The sequence below is a fragment of the Zonotrichia albicollis genome, chromosome 8 (genome assembly GCF_047830755.1).
Source record: "Zonotrichia albicollis isolate bZonAlb1 chromosome 8, bZonAlb1.hap1, whole genome shotgun sequence".
NCBI classification, from domain to species: domain Eukaryota; kingdom Metazoa; phylum Chordata; class Aves; order Passeriformes; family Passerellidae; genus Zonotrichia; species Zonotrichia albicollis.
The window spans coordinates 38,623,189-38,628,970 of record NC_133826.1 but is presented as its reverse complement, the minus strand read 5'-3'; positions in this window follow the sequence as shown (position 1 = coordinate 38,628,970).

The following is a 5,782-nucleotide window of genomic DNA, read 5'->3' as shown; positions in this document are numbered from 1 at the left end:
AAGGTGAGTGGGGTTCTTCAACCATGAGTTTTTCCCACATGACACAAGTCTCCATCGCCTTCCACACATTGTCTTTTTCCCCACAGGGCCCGCCCTGATCCCCCGGCCCACCCAGAGGAGGGAGAGGTTGTGTACACCCACGTTGTGAGCACCAAACATGTGCAGTGTGAGTACTGTGGATTGGGGGGACAGTGACAGTGGTGTCACCCCTTCCCCTTTGGTCCCCCCAACCATTCTGTCCTGCAGGGCCCTCAGGCATCACCGACCACCAGTAACCCTGGTTTGCCTACGTGGAGCTGCAGGGACCCCAAGGGCGACCAAGAAATCCCAGTGACATCAATGAGGTTGTGCTGTGACACTGGAGGCAACTGGGATGCACTGGGTGTCCCCACCCATGGGCACCCACTTGTGTGTGTGCTCCCACTAAAAACTGCCCCTCCCTGTGGAGGCACAAAGATCCCAAAGGGCTGAGAGAAGAACAATTTCCTGCAACAGCAATGAGAGAGAATAAAACCAAAAGCTACAGCAACAAGGATCAGATTCCAAATTTTCACAAAAAGATCAATTTCCTGGGGAAGTCCCCAAAAGGAACAAACCCTGGACACTCTCCCCTGCACAATTCCTCCACCAGAGGAACCTGCAACTTGCAACTTCCTTGCTCTGACGGCCAAAGCGGCCTTCAGGAGGCTCTGGATTCTCTTGTGCCCTGTCCCAAATTCCTCCTCTACCCTGTTGCCCCCACGAGGATGTCACAAATGCCCTGTGGGGGTTCCAGAGCCTCCCCCTTCTTCAGAGCAGGTCAGGATCCGGCCATGGCAAAGGGTGGGATGTCAGAGACAAGAAAATTTTGATGTCTGGAGACATTGTGGAACATCTGTGTGTGGCAGGGATGGGTCAGACTTTGCTTTTGGCGAGACTGGGCCCCGTCTGTCCATCAGACTGTCAGCCACGGCACACTGGGGACAGTGTGAGGCTCTGCCAAAGCCAGCTCCTGAGTGGCCGGGTGACCAGAAGTGCCAGTTGGGAAGAGGGCCCTTGTTAGCCAAACCGGCTTAAAAGGTACAGCATGAGGTTGCCAAGTCCCTGACCCTGTCTTTCTTGGGATGTCTGTCTCATCCCAGGAGCTGGCAACTCATTTAAATGAGAAATGTCTCCCAAGGAAAGTGGGAACTGTCCTGGAATGAAAAGAAGACCCATGCTAAAACTTTTATTAATTTCAAAAATGATGGGGCTTCCAGGCCAAAGTGAGAAAAATGCGTAACAGCTCTTTACTAGGAAATTTATAAACCAGAACAGAACAAACAACACAAACCCTGAACTTTCCCTCCTGCTCAGCACAGTTGGTTTTTGTGGCAGTTCAAACCGCGGCCAGCAGGGGGCGCTGCAGGGAGCACTCCCGGCCAGCAGGGGGCGTTGCAGGGAGCACTCCCAGCCAGCAGGGGGCTCCCCGGTCCAGCTCCATCCCCTCAGGGGCCATGCCGGCCTTGGACGGGAGGCAGGAGGGGAAATCGCTCCTTTTGCAAACTCACGGGCACCAATCGGACCCGGCACCACCACTGGCAGCGGGCAGAAGCCGCCAAGGCAGCAGGTTGGATCCCAGGACCCAGTGGCAGCGTAGCAGTGTCCCAGGGCCAGGCACACACCCTGCACAACACCCACGATGCCTCTCCATGATCTCAAATGGAAGGAAGGCAGCACCTGACCCCATGCAGGTCTCGGGTCCACAAAAGCCCTTATGGTGGCTTTATGCCACAATTCCTGATAACCCTCAGCCTTTCACTCCTGTTTGGTCCTTCAGCCATGGCACAGCAGCTCTGGGAATGTTAAATTGCCTTGCAATGTTGAAGAAGGCTGGTGCTCAGTGTTGACGCTGCTAGGGCTCCTCAGACCTGCCCTCAAGTAGTTTTTTGGTGCCCGGAAGGTTTTTGCTGGTACTGAGGATGATTCAGTGCCTGTGCCATGTGGTTGATGCTTCCTGCTGGCTGGCCAGGATCTGAAAACCATCAAAAGCTCTCGCAGAACCACTGCTTGGGCTCCTTTTGTGGTTTGTGCTTCTTGCAGGGCTGAGAAAATCACAGACAGGCCTTTTCCAACTCACAGAATTCTCACCTCTGCAGAAGCTCTAAAGCTGCCAGAATCAAAGCCAAGGGGGCAGGGGGTGTCACAGACATTTTTTCATAGAAATCCTTTCTTTTTGATTTGTTCATCTTCTGGGAAGCTGAGGCCCCAGAAAGAGAATGTAAACAATGATTATCAGCTGCTGTGGAATGCAATAGGGTGCACCTGTGATTTGCTCATGTTCCATGTGTACAATTAAGGGCCAATCACAGGGCAAGCTCTCTGGAACACAGTGACAGAGAACTCTCTTGTTTTGAGATTCTATTCTATTCTTAGCTTAGCAGCTTCTGCAACTTCTCTCTTTATGCTTTTAGTATAGTCATAATGTATTTTATATCATATATTAATAAATCCAGCCTTCTGAACATGAACCAAGATTCTTGTCCATCTCTATCACCCTGAAGACCCTCATCAGGTCGCTGTAATAAGGGGGGACCCTCAGGTGCTGGCTGCCACCTGGGGCTGGGCAGAGCAGGGCTGGGCAATGGCCATCCCTGTGCAGTGGGGCTGGGCCATGGCTGGGCCCCACCCTTGGATGGCCACTGGCTTCAAGGAGCAGGAGTTTGGGAGCTCTTTCCTGGCTGGCTCTCCATTCCTGAGCTGCTCTTGCAGGCTCAGATCCTGCAGAGGATGAGCAAGAATGGAGAAATCTGGAGCCCCCCAGAGCTGCCATCCCCCAGGACAGGAGCCCCTTGTCCAGCATGTGTCCCCCCTGGGACAGGATCCCCCCATCGCAGAACACCCCCCTCCCTCCCCCCCCATCTGACACTCAGCACAAATGGCCTCTTCCTTCTTCTGCAGGACAGAAAAAGTGAAAGTGTTGGGGCACACAGCCAGACACCCCCATCCCCCACAGCCTCCCAGCCCTCCCTGCAGACCCCTAACCCTTACTTGCCCCACTCTGGGGTTCCCCCAACCCATTCCCTACTCAGTTGTTTCCCAGAATAATCAAGGAACAAATTGGGGCATGGTGAAATTGAGGGATCAAAGGGAGGAAATGGAAATGAAGAGTGGAAAAAGCCCCTGGGAGCTGGGGGCACAGATACTCAGAGCCCCTCGGAATCTCCCTGGCGTGACCCCCAGGCCATCGGCACACTTTGGGGGCTGTGCTGGGCTGTGGGTCACCCCAAACTCAGGGAAGGGGCTCCAAACAACGGACCCACCGAGCCACTGCACATCTCTGGCACCCTCATTCCCCTGGGAACCCAACCATGGAACCCCCATTCCTTCAGTCCCCTTGTCCCGGGGACCCCATCCCAATACTCACATTCCCCAGGATCTCCATGGCCCAGCATCCCATTCCCAAGGAACCCTCCCCCATTCATTTCATCCCCAGAAATTCCTCTTCCCCCAGAACCTTGATTCTCCCAGGCACCCTCATGCCCACTGGATCCCTCATTCCCCTGGTACCCTCATCCCTAGGACAACCATCCCCTGACCCCAAATCCCTGGAGCCCTCATTGTTTTGGGACTTCCATCCCTTAGTTCCCCCAGCCCTGGGAACCCCCATTCCCATGGCACCTCCATCCCTGGTGACACCCCCTCCCTAGGACCCCCATTCCCAGGGACCCAATCCCTTGGGCTCCCCATTCCCCTGGAACCCATCCCTGGCTCTCCAAACACCCTGTGCCCCTCACTCCTGCTAACCCCATGTCCCACCTTCTGCCACTCTGTCTTGTTCCCATCCTGTCCCCTCCCTGCCCACAGCCTGTCCCCAGCTTGTGGTCACCCTGCCACCACCAGGTGCCACCTACACATGAGGAAGAGACCTGACCTCGCTTCCTTCCCCTTTGGCCATAGGGCCACCATCCAGGTGACAGCCACCCTGGCAGCGAGTGACAGCCAGTGCACATGGCTGGAGACACCAGGATGGCTGGGAAGGTGGCGCTGATCCTGGGGTGAGTGCCCTGGGCACGGGCCTGACACCCTAGGGATTGACCCCAGCGCTGCAGAGACCAGTGGGGAGGGGGCACAGGGAGTGGGAGAACATGTCGGTCATTGAGGGGTAACTATGCTATGAGGACAAGGAGGTGTAGGGGTCCCTCAATGGGACTGTGCTGTCCCTTTCCCCTCTGCAGCTGAACCATAGTGGCCGCTACCACTGTGGGGGCTGGGTGAGCTCCAACATGTCCTCGTGGGTGCTCTCAGCGCCGGTGACAGTGCACAGTGAGCACCCCATGGATGGAACTCCAATCTCCTGACAACCCCAACACCACCTCCCAGCAGACTCAGAGTCACAGTCCTTAGCTCCCCTCTCCTGCCCTGAGCTCTCCTTGGTGCCAGTGCTGGAGGGTCCCCCAAGCCCACTGTGGGGTCCCTCCTGACTCTCAGCTGCCTCAGCACCCCCAGCCCCCTGCGGCCCCGAGACCCCTCCTGCACGTGTTCTACCAGGACCGGCAGGTGGTAGGGGGCCCACAGGGGTCCCTGCAGTTGCTGGTGCCCGCCGTAGGGGTCTCCCACTAGGGCAATTACAGCTGCCAGATGCGCTCCAAGGGGAGGGATCCGTGTGGAAGAGCAGTGCCCAGCTCCGCATCACAGTGCACTGTGAGTGCAGGCATGGGCACGGGGAGTCCCCAGAGACCCCCCGGGTCCCCTTCCTGGGTACCTCTATGTCCCCCTGACACCTTTATTGTGCCCCTTTGCCTCTGCCCTCAGTCCCTTCACTCCTCTGTGGTGTTACTCCAATACCCAAAGTCCCCCATCACACCCATCCCCCTCATCCCTATCCCCTCAAACTGGCTGCCAGCCCCTCCGTGTGCCCTCAGCCCTGTCTGTGTCCCTGCAGTGCCCATGGCCAATTCCACCATCACTTTAAGTCCCCTGTCACATCAAGTGCATGCAGGTGACCCCGTGACCCTGCACTGCTCAGTGCAGGTGGGCTCAGCCCCTGTCACCTTCACCTGGCTGCACAAGGGTCAGGAGGTGGCCCAGGGTCCCCTCCTGGAGCTCAGGGCTGTTGATGTGGGACATTCAGCCACCTACCAGTTCGTGGCCACCAACCAGCTGTGACAGGAGGACACGAGGCTCTCAGCCCAGAGCTGGCCCTGGAGGTGACACCTGGCTCACCCCGGGTCACAGGTGGAGTCACATGGGGTCACCAGGGTGTTTAGGAACCCCAAGGTTCAGGGTGACCCTGGTGTGTCCCCTCTGTCCCCAGCAGTGGCTGCGAATGTCAGCAGGACCCTCCTGTTCCTGCTCCAGCTCCTGGCTGTCATTGGGGGCTGTCACTGGTGGCACCGCCAGGGTGGGTGGCAATTGGGAGGATGGGGGTCCTGGAGTGAGTGGGAGCCCCCAAGAGTGGAGGCAGATATCAGCAGCACCGAGGGCACCTGAGCTGGGGGACATTGAGCCTGCAGTGACCTCAGCTGGGGTTCCTGGGGGATTTGGGGGATATTTGGAGAGTCTTAGTTGTGCTCTAGGGCCATCCCCAGATGGGCTTTGAGGAACATTGTGGTGCATTGAGAGTTCCTGGAGGGTTTGTAGAGCTCCTAGAGGGCTGTTCTGGGATGTTGGAGAATCTTTGTGGGTCCTGTGGGCATTTGGGGGTCCCCCTCTCTGCCATGCTTGGGGTTCTGGGGGCACAGAGGGTTGGGGGCACCAGGGGGACTGGGGGCACTGCGGTGGTGCAGAAGTTCCAGGAGGTACAGGGGTGATCAGAGTGTCC